At 40.9% G+C, this 15646-nt stretch overlaps 1 protein-coding gene across 9 annotated transcripts in view; it reads right to left on the bottom strand.

Moving 5' to 3' along the window:
• Positions 1-15646, bottom strand: part of DENND4A (DENN domain containing 4A) — a 116558-nt gene that overhangs the window by 93459 nt on the left and 7453 nt on the right. For 4 of the 9 annotated variants that reach the window (XM_004577966.3, XM_058665661.1, XM_058665662.1 and 1 more), the window contains exon 1: positions 13910-14088. The exons of 1 other annotated variant lie outside the window; for it this stretch is intronic. The gene's annotated coding sequence lies outside the window, so the exon portion shown is untranslated. Of the gene's footprint in view, positions 1-1297; positions 1320-13909; positions 14090-15009; positions 15032-15332; positions 15574-15646 lie in introns of those variants that run through there. 4 more of the 9 variants (XM_058665655.1, XM_058665659.1, XM_058665660.1 and 1 more) reach the window with 4 other exon arrangements.

Raw genomic sequence — 15646 nt, 5'->3', positions numbered from 1 at the left:
GCAGTGACAAAAATGTCATGAGAAATTGTAATTAATGGGGCAGATATTTGTGGTACAGGGGTTAAGTGATCACTTAGAATTTCCATAATCCTTATTGGAGTGCTTATTCAAGCCCTGGCCCCTCTACTTCCCATCCAGTTTCTTGCTTAAGGAACCTGGAAAGGCTGTGGGTAATGACCCAAATACATGGGTGTCTGCCACCTACATGGGATCCAGAAGGGATTCCAGGCTTCTGGAATTCTGGCCCAGTTCTAGTCGTTCTGGGCATTTAGCATATGAACCAACAGACAATGGTCTGTGTCATTTTGTCTTTCAAGTAACTAAACAATAAATCTTCTTAAAAGATAATTATGATTAAGGTAATTATACCTGGGATATTCTTATCCTACTTTAATCACTACTTTCAGCTCAAAACAATGTGACCCTGAGAAAAAAACACTTCAGTAAAGTGCTAGGATAGAGGAAAGCCCAACTGGAATAAACTCGGGCAACCACAGGAGGTGAGAAAGTAAAAATAAGCCCTTGGACTTTTGATTTGAAGGGGGAGAAATAGAATGGTAATGGGGAGAAAGGCACAAAATAAAGAGGGGTTTTTAAATTAAGGGAGAATTAAGGGAGATATGCCTGGCAAACATCCAACAGAGAGAATAAGGATGAACAGTGCTGATGAAAGCAAAAGCCTCAAAAGGTCTCAGAGGGTGGGATCTAAAACACAGAGGGCCAGGATTTATATCACTGCAAAAACAAGCTATACACAACAGACGTTTGAATTTATTACTCCACTGAATACGCAGACTTGGGTGATGTAGGCTCTTAACCTCTTCTGAGTCAGTAATCTTTCTGAAGATCTGATTAATGCTACAAAACTTCCCTGCCCTAAAACACGCTTACAGATATTTAATTGGCACTTTGCACACAACTGCAGAGGGGTTGCTCAGCCATATTCACAAGATAATACACGCACAAGTCTATTTTTTGGTTTTTTTTAGTTTTTAATTAAAGTATAACATGCATTACATTAAATTACCACTTTTATTACAAAATGAACATATCACTCATTATAAATACCTCCCGGTCAATAATTGAGACATTACTAGTAAGCCCTCTCTAACCATCCCAAAGAAAATGAATGTCTGGACCCAGCGCAGTAGTGCAGCAGCTGAAGTCCTCGCCTTGCACACACTGGAATCCCATAAGGACCCCGGTTCATATCCCAGCAGCCCTGCTTCCCAACCAGCTCCCTGCTTGTGGCCTGGGAAACCAGCTAAGAATGGCCCAAAGCCTTGGGACCCTGTACCTGTGTGGGTGACCCGAAGAGGCTCTGGAAACCCGGCTTTGAATCAGTTCAGCTCCAGCTGTTGTGGCCACTGGGGAGTGCATCAGCAGACAGAAGGGCTTTCTCTCTGTCTCTCCTCCTCTCTGTAATATCTGACTTTCCAATTACAATAAATAAAAATCTTTCTAAACAATCAATATCTTAAATTCTAATACTATACTTCTTTAGCTATTGGTGTACTTTGTATAAAATGGAACCCTGGAGATGTATACAACACACACCCTTTTCTTCTAGCTTTCTTTATGTATTGTACTATATTCAATTGATAATGGACATTTAGCTTGTTTCCAATGTTAGAGTATTTTAAATAACCACAAATTTATGGGTAAATTAGTATTCATTTACTTTGAATACAAGTGTATCTGTACAAAATACCTCATAATTAAATTGCTAGTATATGCAGTAGATGTATATGTAACTTTGGTAGATTAACACCAAATAATTTTTCAAAGTGGTTATAAGAATTTATATATATAAATCATAATTTATATATAATTATAATTATATATTATATATATTTTATAACATCTTAAATATATATTTAAGATTTATTTATTTTTATTAGAAAGGCAGATTAACAGACAGCAGAAGAGACAAACAGAAAAACCACTGCTTCACTCCCTAACCACTGCAACAGCCAGAGCTGAGCCCATCTGAAGCCAGGAGCCTGGAGCCCTGGCTTTGGGCCATTCTCTATTGCTTTCTCAGGCCACAAGTAGGTAGCTGGATAAAAGTGAAGCAGATGGGTCATGAACTGGCACCCATATGGGAACCTGGAGCTTCTAAGGCAAGGATTTAGCCACTCAGCTATCGCACCAGGTCTAATACTTTATAATTTTATGGATAAGATGACTTGGAAATAAATTAAATTATATAAGATAAACATGTGCTGACGTACCACAAAATATCTCATTAATGTACTATTTTTATTTATCAGTTAAAAATAAAAACTAAAAGAAAATAACTTTTTTGGCATAAGAGTACCTAACTGTGCTCTCTAAAATATTGCTTTGGGTCACTTCTTGGCCTTTTTGTTTAGATCAAGTATAAAACACTTCTTTGGATACAGGCATGTGGCATAGTGGTTAAGATATCAACTAGGACTTCCACATCCCATAACGGAATGCTTGGTTCTGAGTCCTAGCTCTGCTTCTGATTCCAGCTTCCTGCTACTGCACCCCATGAGGTAACAGTGGGAAACCTGGATGGAATTTCTGCCTCATGGCTTTAGCCTGACCCAACTCTGATAGTTGCAGCCTTTTGTGGAATGAACCAGCAGATGGAAGATCTCTCTCTCTCTCTCTCTCTCTCTCTCTCTCTCTCTCTCTCTCTCTCCTTCTCTCTATGCTCTACCTTTCAAACAAAAATAATAAACTTTTAAAAGAAAATTCTGTATCCATACACTTCCATAAAGCTGAGGGCTACATATTCGAAGGGTTAATAAGATAGGAAACATCCAGTCCAGGATCCATAAAGGGCATGAGAAATCATATGGTCTGGTTCTGCCAGGGAAAGTGCAGGCAGGATTCAACATTTAATAAATCTATAGCAGGCTAATTTTTAAGTTGCTGAGTCTATATTATCTGGGAATAGTGTTGTAAATATCCATTTGGTCCTCAGCAGAAAATGGTTCCCTGTCTGTGAATGAAAAAGTAAGAAAAGGCTACTTTGAGGCCTTGTGAAAGGGCAGAAACAGTCACAATTCTGATGACACCAGTGATGTTTTTAAGCTTGCTATATGCAAATGAACCTCATACTTTAAACACACACACTGCTCACCACCATCACCTGAGCCGCACAGAGGTGATCACAGGTTCCCTGGCCCCTTCTTCACTTCAGCTGTTTTTCAGAACATCCATTGGGGTTTAGGGCAGGTGGGGGTTGCTTGGTTATTTGTGAAGGGGTGGAGTAGGAATCATGAATGAGTGGATAAAAGAATTGAAAAGGGAAGTAAAGGTGTTAATCAGCTGGTTGGAGTAGTGAAGCAAAACGCATCCTGCCAACTGCCAAACATGGGCTTTGGCCTAGCAGTACACCATTCTCTTTGAGGGGGAGAGAGGAACTGCTGTGAAGTAATATTTTATAAAGTAACACAGACATACTCTTTTCTGTAAAATTATAAAATCTCAATATTGTTTTCAACTGTTCAAGATTTATCATCTAAAATTAGGCTTATACTATGTATCCCTTTCCCTGTTTACACTTATCAAAAACTGTGCTATTCAAAAGTTCTGTAAGAACTACCATTTTCAGTCATCCACTACATGGAGGAAAAGATCACAAAAGGAAACTAACAAACCACTGAGCCAATCACTATTAGAAAAATTCAAGAAAGGAATCTAATGATTCTAAAGCAAATGATCAATGGTGTCTCATTCTCAAAAATAACATCAAAGTTATAAAATAAAATTATTTGCCAATTCTAAAATCTACAAATGCCTTTTGAAAAAGGTAGGGCTTATCACCATGTGAATAGGAATGAAAAGTTCTAATTTCAGTTTCAGTTTAATGATGTAAAATTCACTTCAGCTATACTAACCTACTTAACAGTAATCTCCTTAATCAACTCCATATTATCTTTGCAAATTCAGTTCCTCCTACCAAAACACTTATTCAAATGGCCAGCTCCTGCTTTGAAGCCTTTTTTACCCTTTCCCCATAAGAGACTCTCATTTCCTTATGTTTTTTTTTTTAAGATTTATTTTGTTTTTATTACAAAGTGAGATATACAGAGAGGAGGAGAGATAAGAGTGGAAGTGGAGCTGCCGGGATTAGAACCGGTTACCATATGGGATCCCGGCGCATTCAAGGCAAGGACCTTAGCCACTAGGCCACGCCACCAGGCCCTCCTTAGGTTTTAAGAGTATACTGCACATTCCTCTATGATTGTCAGATTTGGGCCAAGGTTATGGCAAGGAGGTGAAAGCTGTCACATCTCATGGTTGTCAGATTAACCACTTCTTTGATTAATTCTTTGAGAATAAGCAATATTAGATCTGCATCTCTGAAAACACCTGTTTTAGCACAGTCCTTGGCAGAATAGGCAGTCACCAAATATTTGCTAATTGAGAACAGGCATAACTTGTTAATAATGACATTATCATAAGGTTAAAGGTATATGCCAACATATGTGTTCATAAAATAAGTCAGCCTTCAAGTTCTATGTGCAAAAGATAAAACAGTATCCCCACTGGCTTTAACATGAAAAGGATATTCTTTTACACCTTTCACAATAATCATTTAAAGACTGAGGATGGCATGACTTAAGTGCTCTACTTCTATATAAAGTCACTGAAAAATTTTTATTCATAGAACATTAAGTTTACATATCATGATTTAATAGCCCTTGTAATCCCCACCACTTAGAATACCTATTTGGCTCACATACCTGTACTCTGAGAGCTCTTTGTTCAGGACCCACTCCTGCCAAAATTGGGCCTGGAAATTATGTTCTATAAAACCCTGATTTCCATCAGACAGATACTTATGTCAAGTTGAATCTTCTCCCATGGGGTTAGGACAGGATTGCAGAACTATGAGCAAATACATGAATGTAAAAGATATATCCAACCAGGGAGGGGAAAAATGAAGTGAGCAAGTAGGGAGAAGCAGACATGTTGATGCCCAACTGTAGTAAAATCAACCAACCAACGCCAGCTGCCTGGGTTACTGCTGAGTTACAGTCCCTGACTCTGCTCCTCTTTGTGAAGCAGGACCATCCATCAGACACTGTGAAACTCCCAATGTGTGTGTCAATAATTCCTTTCTTAACTAAGTTATGCCAAATTGGTTTCTTTTACTTGCAAGAAGAGAAATCTGGTTCAACAAATCTCAAAAAGACAGGGTTAAGCAGGAATATCAAAGTATCTGTTACATGGGGCTGGCATTGTGGCACAACAGATTATGCTGTTGTTTGTATTTCTTGCATCATGCTGCTTGCATGCCATATGGGTGGCCATTTCCAGTCCCATCTGCTCCATTTCTGATCCAGTTCCCTGCTAATGTGATCTGAGAAGCAAAGTGGCACAGAGAAAGAAGTATATAGAATACATTTCTAAAAGAAATACATAGAAATACAGAGGGAGACAGGTAGAAAGAAGGGAAGGGAGGGAAGGAGAGAGAGACAGAGAGAAAGATCTTCTATCCACTGGTTCATTCCCCAAATGCTTGAATTTCCCAAGAAAGGCCATGCTAAAGGCAAGAATCCAAAACACAGTCTGGGTCTTCGATGTGCATAGTAGGAAACCAAATACTAGAAAACCATCCTCTGCTTCCTCCCAGGATGCATTGGAGCTGGGAACCAAACCTCAGATCTCAGAAACGGAACAGACATCTTAACCATTAGTCTAAATGTCTTCTGGAGATAGTTTGGGTCTTTTCAATATTTCTTTTGGAGGCAAGTGTTATGGTAACAAGATGCATGTTTAACATGCTTATCCTATATGGAGTTTTAATGACATGGTAAGGAGTTCAGACTTCATCTGGTTGACAATGAGGAATTAAGAAATTTTTGGAATTACGTAGAAATATCATTTTAGTAATTCTGAGAAGGTAGATCTCAAGGAGACAAAACTGAGGACAGGAAACCCTGTGAGAAGGTAAGGAAAGTTTCTAATAGTGACAACAGTTGAAATAAGGATGGTGGGGAAACGATTGGGCCTAAGAATATTTAGCAGACAAGTCTAGCAGAAAGCAGTAAATGAATGGTTATGAGGAAAGAGGGAGGCATCCTAAGTGATTCCTACATTTCTTCCTAGGATGATGAAGACAACAGTGGTCCATGATGCATCTGAAATATCAAAGTGGTGAGGGGGAAAAAAAGCCTTAAGTAGGTAAACAAATTCACTCCGGACAGGCATCTGAGTGATGAAGATAAGTCAGCAGTTAGGTAAGGCAATCTGATACTTTGGGAAGATACTGATGGCTGGAAAAACAACCTGGGGAGTAACTGGCAGATACCTGATAACTGAACCTACAGGGATAACTATAACTTAGGAAAAATGCAAAGGCTGAGGAGAACAGGTGGCTAACTCCGGAAATACTCCTCCTTATGCGACAGGTAAATCCTCAAAGGAAATGATCCATGAACTGAGAAGCTCCTGGTTGCACACAAAGGACATAATGGGAGCCCAGGAGCAGTCTCCGGAGAAAGTGACCAACAGGATTACTGTCGCTGACCATTTTAGCAAGCAAGAGCAAGCTTAGTGAGAGGAATTAGCAGAATTTTGACTACAATGGGATAAAAAGCTGAAAAAAAGATAATTTTAAGACAATGCAGAATATGAGTTTTCTGATCTGCAAAATTAAGGGTGACGTGATGTGTTACAGGGAATTACATATCTGAGTCCCAGAGGACTTAATGGACCATTTTCACTCCTGCTTACCACACTTAGCCACAATGATTATTCACCCACCTATTCTCAAACAATCCAAGATCGGCTACATTGTAACACTCTACACTTAATGTTTTCTCAAACTCACTCCTTCCTCAGCTCATCACCACTGCCAGCTCTTTCTTGTCTGCCAAGTGTCATTTTCTAAAAGAGAGCTTCCCTAACATGTACCTTGAGGATCCTCTCAGATCACCCTATTTTACTTCCTTCATAACTCTCACTGCTGTTTGATCTTGTTTATTTTGAAATAATACACTGATAATATACCAAAGTGATTAAAAATGTAGGCTTGGGGACAGTGTGCTGGCATAGCACGTAAAGCCATTACCCGTGATGCTGACATCCCATATAAGCACCGGTTTGTGTCCCAGCTGCTCCACTTCTTAATCCAGCTCCCTGATAATGCCCTAGAAAAACCAGCATTGGATGGTCCAATTATTTGGGCCCCTGTCATCCACGTGGGAGACCTGGATAAAGCTCCTAACTCCAGCCTGACTTAACCTTGGTCATTGCCGCCATCTGGGGAGCAAATCAAACCGATGGAAGATCTCTCTGTAGTTCTTTCAAATAAATAAGTCTAAAGTTCTAGCATATGTATAACATACAGGTAAATGGTTGTCAGATTGTGAGAGACAAGTTTCTCATTTTTAGAGACAGGGTATGACAAAGGTAGTCTGACCTGACCTGCAGCCCCATCGTCACCACCTAAACCACACACACACACACACACATACACACACACACACACACACACCCATCACTTCCATACAGCACAAAACCCATAGGTCCTAACAATGGTCACTCCTAACTAGTGCCAGTCATAAATAACCAATATGGCTTCCAGAAGCACTACCACAATGACCTTTAGTTTTTTAAAAGGTTATCTTGATAAACTTACCATGTCTGACATATCTACTTCCATCACACACCTGACACCATGACACTTCGAGGTTTTCCCAAAAAGGGAAATGAGCAGTATTCAAGCCCCACACCAAACCCTGTTTCTTTTAATATCCAATTAAGGTCCATTCATTTGAGTATTCGATTAACTCCTCCTCCAGACACCACCCACCACATCTGCTGTTCACATAAAGTGATACAGTTGAACCTCGTGGAGTACAGCTCTACCTTGAGCATGGCTAGACTACTTCTTAGTATATACTTTCACTTTGCACATAAATAAATCTTGTTTCTCAGCTGCCCTTCACCTATGTCTCATGCCTGAATTCTTTTCTTGCAACTGAGACAAGAACCTAGACCCAGTTACTCCACAGCAGTTACAGATAAGCAAGGAGTAAAGCTAGAATGGACCATGTACAACCAAATTAGTCAACAATATCAGTATGAATTCATATTTAACTTAATAAAAAAACACAAAGTAGCTATATGCTTGTATTCATGAGTTCATATACATTTTGTTCTAAGTCTATACACTGATATTGCCTAAAAGCAATGTTATCCCAATAGCAAAGAACACATCTTATGCCCAGAATTTATCTTCCAATAAAAGGAACCAGGAATCCTGGGAGAAGTGACTGCTCCAGGGTTGGGCAGGAAATATAAAAGCTGAGACTGGAGTATCTTGTGGATCCAGAAAGTAAGGAAGCACTCAAGAAAGCAAACAGTGGGATATGGTCTATCCCACTGGGGCCAATCCAAAAGAGAACAAAATAAGCAACAAAATTAAGTAGTATAGGATAATGACTGATAGCATAAAATAAATATTTGAATCTACCTTGATGTAAATAAATCATCTGAATAAGTGAATATATGGGAGAAAGAAAAAAGATCTCCCTTTACTAAAGCATTTCAGTTTCTTCCCCCAGATAAGGCAGAGTTCTCTACTGACGGTGATGTGCACTTAGTAACTGCTTTCCAAAAAGTAAAGTGTGGGACAGCCTCTCCACAGAGAAATCTAGAAATCACTATCACAGACAAGTTATCAAAATTGAGTCATATTGTTAGTATTTACCCTTGCTAGGTCACCTTCCCCCAGACTTACAAAAGAGATTTTCTACAAAATTCCTGACTAGTACACTTCAAAATCAAAAGTCATCAAAAATAAGGTAGCCCAAGACACTGTCACAGCCCAAGGTACCTAAGGAGACACTGCAACTAAATGTACTTTGGTATTCTGAACGAGATACTGGAAACAAAAACAACATTAAATCAAACAAAACAGCAAAATTCAAATGAAGTATAGACTTCAGTTAATAGTAATATACTCATGAAGGTTCCTTAATTGTGACAAGTGTAACATAGAAATATCAGATATTAACAACAGGGTAGACGTGGGCATTTGGCCCTAGTGGTGAGGGCACTCTTTTTGTCTTTTTTTCTCCGCTCCTCCCTACCGTGCCCACCCCAAAGGCACTCTTGCTGCACACTAAAGCGTCTTGATCTAATGCCTCCTTGGGAAACACCAAGTAATGGCTCAAGTAAATGGTTCCCTGCCATTCACATGGGAGGCCTAGATTAACCTCTCAGCTTGGCCTAAGGCTGTTACAGGCCTTTGGGAAGTGAAGCAAATAATGGGAGTTTCTCTCTCTCCATCTCTGTTTCTGTCTCTCTCACTTGGCAAATGAACCAACAGATTAGAGTGCATCTCTCTTTACATTTTAAGTAATTTTTAAATATGGAAAACTGAGTTCTACATATATGCTAACTTTCTGTAACTTTTCTTTACATCTAGATTATTAAGAAAAAGTTTATCTAGTAATAAATGGGGAAATTACTGCTTTCAGCAGGAAGCAGAAGACTCTGCTCTAAGTAGGAAGTCACTCAAATTTTGGACTAAAGCAAAATTGTGGCACTAATCTGTGTTCACACAAAGTTCATCTGGCTCTTGAAGTCCACAAAGTTTAAAGTAGTTTTAGGCAAATATAGCTGAAGACACTACTGAAGTATTTCCTGAGTCTCAGAAGAAGAATGTAACTATACATATTTTAAGAAAGTCCACTGAAAAGTTCACTACTGGGCTGGTGTGGCAGCACCGCAGGTTAATTCTCCATCCTCTGGCACTGGCAACCCATTTAGGTGTCTGTTTGTATCCTGACTGCTATACTTCCCATCCAGTTCCCTACTTGTGGCCTGGGAAAGCAGCAGAGAATGGTCCTTAGGACACTGCACCCATGTGGGAGACCCAGAGTAAACTCCTGACTCCCAGTTTCTAATCAGCTTAGCATTGGTCACTGTGGTCGTCTGCGGAGTGAAGCAGCAGACGAAGACCTTCTCTATCTTTCCTTCTCTCTGTAAAATCTGCCTTTTTAATAAAAATAAATAAATCTTTTTTAAAGTTTATTATTAACAACATACTATACTGCAAAATTACAACTTGGGTACATATTGTCATCGTTCAATACATCTAGAAATGTCAAAAAAAAAAAGCTCACATAATGTCAGTTAACTATCTCGAAAATCTTTTAAAAAAACTGTATAAAACACAAAGATAGTTAGGGACCAAAGTTGTGGCGTAACATTTAAACTGTTGCCCGTAACACCAGATCTCATAGGGGTACTGGTTTGGGTACCAGTTGCTCTACTTCCCATCCAGCTTCCTGTTAATGTACCTGGGAAAGCAACAGAAATGGACTGAGTCTGTGGACACCAGCACTCATGTGGAGACCTGGAAGGAGCTCAGCAGACAGAAGGTATCTGTCTGTCTCTCTTCACCGCCTCCCCACCCGCCCAGCCCAAATTCCTGGTCACTCTGCCTTTCAAATAATATTATAGGTACAGGTAAACCACTACAGAATAATCCAAAAATACTAATAAACAAGATGAAGAGAAATAAAAGTAGGGCAAAAATGAAATGTCAGTGCACACCATTTGGACTGTGCAAAAATGATGACATTAATTTTTGCAGCCATTTGGGGAGTGAACCAAATGAAGATCTGTCTCTTCCTCTCTCTCCCCGTGTCACTATGCCTTTGAAATCAGTGAATAAATACTAAAGCAAATATTTACAAATGTCTCATCTACAAAACAGAATTACAAGAAATTTAGAATCTTCATGTTTCTGGTATTTTTGAAAATAAAAACAGCTAAACTGTGTGACTAGCAGTGTTTGGCACCTGCATCCCATTCAGAAGTACCTTCCTGTCCAAGTTTCTCTGCTTCTATTTCAGCTTTGGCTAATGGGCACCTGGAAGCCAGCAGATGATAGCTCGAGGATATGGGAGACTCAGATTAGGTTCCTGGCTTCTGGCTTCAGCCCAGCCCAGCCCAGCAAGTTGCAGGCATTTGGGGACTGAACTAGCATGTGTCTCTGATTTATTACTTTTTTTTTACTAGCTCTGTCTCTGATTTATTACTTTTGTTCAAGTGAAAATCAATACATAAAAACCCAAACTGCATGAGTTTGTACATGCATATATACTTTAACAAATATATAGAAAGTGCACTTTTCTCTCTTGCTTACTACTTGTTTGTGATTTTAAGTAGATAGAAGTAAAAAGGGAACCAAGACAGTGTAAGATATTTAAAAAATAACTGTAACAACCATAGATGAATATATATGCAGGTCTCTTGAATGTAAGGTTCCCCTAGCTACAAATAAGTACTGATCCAACAATTTTTTTGCAAACTGTCTGGAACTTAGAACTTATTTTCCCATTAAGAATGTTAGGAAAGGGTGTGAGCACAAGGAAGATACTGCCTGAGGTGGCAGGCTAATAGTATTGAAACAGAAAAAGCAGAATATACGTGTGCTGATAGTCCCAAAAATAAAATAAAAGTATTCTCAGAGTTTGAGGACAGAAGTCATGTTTAGTTTACCTCTTTATCCTTATTAACTAGTAAAACACCTGGTACCTCATAAACATTCAATGGCCACTGACAGATGAAGTTATAAGGAAAAGACTGGAGAAGTCCATTGACAAGATCTTTTCTTAAAGTCCTATCAAAACAGGCTCTTTTCTTAAAGTCCATGTATTTATTTATTGATAAGTGGAACAGCAGAGAGAAGAAAAGTCAGAGAGAGAGACAGAGAGAGAGAGAGACTGAAATGTTTCTATTTGCTGGTTCACTCCCCAAACAACTACAGCAGTCAGGGCTGGAGCGTGGAACCAGAAACTCCATCCTGTTTCCTCACATGGATGGCAGGGTCCCAGAACTTGGGCCATCTTCCGCTGCCTTCTTTGGTGCATTAGCAAGGAGCTAGATTAGGAAGCAGAGGAGAGATGCCTGCATGGCAAGAGGCAGCTTAGTCGTTTGGCCCCCAGAACAGCTTCAGTATAGAAAAGAGAAGTTGGAGAAAAACAATGTGAATTCATATGAAACAGCCACATAACTGTTATAAGGTTGGTGTTACTAATTAAGAGAATGTCTTCACCTATATTACCTGTTGTTTCCATTGTTGCATATTTTAAATAAATACCATATGTGACTCAATTTTGCTGACAATGAATCATATATAAGATTGCTTTTCTATTAGATTTATATGGAATTTTTCAGGATTTTTTTCATATGATCCTTGAAAATATTTTATTTCATTTTTGTAATTACAAAAGTAGCAATAGTTGAGAAGGGAAGAAAAAACTAAGCATCATATGAAAATCACCCATTATCCTGTGATGATCCTGAGAACCTATTAATATTTTATTTCCTATTCAATTTTTGCCATTTACAAATAACATGCTACAAATAAGAACCCGGTATCTACTTCTTTATTTTCTGAGATTTTAATCAATATTATATTATACTTTCTCCTGTCAGTAAATTTTTTTTAAAACACAGTTTTTTAATAGCAACATCCCCCACAAAGAGTCCCACATAACAGCACATTTTTACTTAAAATTTTTCTCTCTATAATAGCACACCACCCAAGTTAACTACTTTTTTTTTCAAGTTAACTGCTTCTTAAATGTAAAGTTCTATACTTCTCTCTGAGAATTCAAAGTGGTAACTCTGACTCTGTGTCATACAGTGTGGAATGCTTGATTCTCCCAACTCCCCCTCAAATTCTACTCAACAATAAACTATCAATCAATCTAGGGCATTAACAAAAAGCAAACAGCGGCAGGCATTTAGCTTCATGGCAAAGACATCAGTTAAGATGCCTGAATCGGAGTGCCTTGGTTTGATTTCTGGCTTGGCTTCATTCCAGCTTGCTGCTAATGCAAACTCTGGGAAGCAACAGTGATGGCAGAAGGGGCTGTGTTCCTGCCTCCCACTAGAGACTTGGTTTGAGTTCCTGGTTCCCAGCTTTGGCACTGCCCAGTCCCAGCCATTGCTGGCAAGTGGGGAATGGACTAGCAGATGGAAGTTTAATCTCTCTCTCTCCCTCTAGCTATCTTCTCAAATAATTTTTTTTTAAATCACAAACTTTGCTTTCTTTTTCTACCTCTGGTAGGAAGAAGGAAAGTCCCACAAAAACAGGTTCCTGACAACCAAGTAGGCAAGAACAGTGAGTCAATTTTCCTGGTAAAGCCACTTTTGTTTTCCATTCACCATAATGTACCATCACTTTCAAAAGGATAGAAAAAAGATTTACAATATGCCAAATGTCTCAATCTGTATCACTGCCTAAATTAGGTTTCCATTGTAAGTGGAATGCTTAGAGAAACCCTGAGAACAAAAGATCATGTAAGCAGAATCACTCAACGGGAATACAGTAAGGTTTTTGTCTACCACTTGGCCATTTTTATTATTTTTTGAATGAATAATAAATGTCATGTACTCTGTCCCCTTCTTTTAACCTTCCCATTATACCAAATATAATTCAAGTTGCTCAAAGCAGGACAACAGTTTCAGGAACTTAAGAATCAATAACTATTTAAACCGGTGGTAGTTCATGTGGAAAAGTTCAAAATAAATCAGCATCAGACTACTAGCACTTCTGCACAAACAGAAAAGTCACACTGCTTCATCAGTTTTCAAAAATGTAAATTTGTGGATGCCAGTTTAAAGTTCCAGCCAAAATTGGCTCACATTTGTTCTCAAATACTGGCTGGGGTCAAGATCAACAATTAACATTCCCAACAAGCACATGTTTACTAATATCACAGTCTGTGTGTACACATTCAAGAAGATTATGTGATATAGTTGACATGCATTGTTGATGCCACTCTCACTGAGAACTGTGGTTCAAAGCGAAATCATGAAAATGAAGTAAAGCTTTCCAAAATGTTCGCTTCTACCCAAATCAAAATTCCCATAGAAGAAACAAATACAAGCTTACCATTATTCTAGGTTCAAACAGGGTTCAAGCAGCTCAGAAATTCTATACACTTTAGTTTTCAGGACCTGAATTCCAGGACTACTACTGTAAAGATACACAGAATAACTTGTCCCAGAGTCCTGACTTATTACACAGATTGTGGGTCTCTAGCGACTCCTCTTTCAATAATCTCAAATGTATTTCAATAGATGAGGGTAACCTGGGCTACACTGTTTACAGCTGTCTCCGCCTCCTTCCCTCGAGGAGAAGAGGTGGATGGGGTAAGCAGAAAACAGAATGAACCTGTATCCACGCCCAATAACTGCCCGTCATCCAGCACGATTGGTTCTTTTACACTTGGGCTATTCTCTTCACTAACGTATGTAATACATGTTCAAGAATAGCATATTCACGGAGTAACACAATTTCAACCCTCACGGGTCTCCAGCTGGTTGACACGCGTTTTCTCCTCAAATAAACACATGCCTGTTGACCGATGCCTGTCTCGCTGTTGCCAACAAGAAATAACTGTCCTAGAAGACAAAACCTCTCTCTGAGGCTCCCAGGCACAACATTACGTTGGAGTTAGAAACCACACTGGAAGAACAACAAAAATCTCCCAGCACATCTGTCATTTAAAAACCATGATTATGAAAAGCTGTTGCTACGACCCAATTTTAGATCACAAGCCTTTTTTTTTTTTTTTTTTAATTTTCTCCTCCCCTCCAGAAAGCGATAAACTTCCAAAGGAATGGTGGTCATCAAAAATCAGTCTCCTCCCTCTTCTCTTTAGCCCCCCCCCCTCCCCTGCGAATAAAGACTGCAAAAATAAATAAATAAAACCTGGACGCTCGCTGGGCTCACGCGAACGTGTGCCCGCGGGCCAGGGAGGACTCGGCTGACCACCAGGAGCAAAAGCGGCCTGGGGCGCCCGGACTCCCCGCCACCCCACTGCACCCCGCCCCGCCGCCTGTTTAAAATCCCAAGCAGGTGGGATTCCGGGAAGCCACCTCCGACTTACGTAACGCGGCTTGTCAAAACCCGGCTCCAGGACCTCCCCCGGCCCGCCCCCGCCCCCACCCCCAAACAACAAGCGCCCCAGGCCCGCCTGAAGAGCAAACCTGGAAGGAAAAACATTGGAGCCCCCCGCGCGCCCGATGCTCCGGCACGGGTGCTCCTCTCAGCACCGCCGCTCCATTCCGGCGCGGCGCGGAGCGGACCACCGAGCACCGCACCACCGAGCACCGCCGCCGTCCTTCTCGAAGGAAGCCCTTCCTCCCCATCCCCCGGTCTCCGGGCCGGAGGTCGCGGCCATCCGCGCCGCTAGCTTGAAGCCCCGGCCGCCCAGCCGCCCAGCTCCTGCGCCCCTGATTGTCACCTCCAGGGGCCGTGACAGCTCCACATGCCACACCGCTATCCCGCGTGTCACCGCCCCCGCACTCACCTCCCTTGCTGGCTCCTGGGCGTCCAGCGGGTTGCACTCGGAGAGCGGCACCCGATCCCCTCACGCGCGGCCGCGGGACACGAGGGGCTGAATACCGCGGCGCTAAGCCCGCTTAGCTCATCCCCAGCCCGGCGCTCCGCCCTGCGCGGCACCCCCGCCCGCCCAGGCCTGCCGTCTCAGTCAGACGGGACTCCCCCTCCCCTCGCGGTCGCCGAAGCCTCCGCCTCCTTCTCCGGCTCCAGCCGCGGCAAGCGCCGCCACCGGCGCCATCTTGATAGTGACGGAGAAGGCGAGAGGGCGGGAACCGAGCCCCC

This window comes from Ochotona princeps, chromosome 6, assembly GCF_030435755.1.
Source record: "Ochotona princeps isolate mOchPri1 chromosome 6, mOchPri1.hap1, whole genome shotgun sequence".
NCBI lineage: Eukaryota > Metazoa > Chordata > Mammalia > Lagomorpha > Ochotonidae > Ochotona > Ochotona princeps.
This window is presented reverse-complemented; position numbering and strand designations above follow the sequence as displayed.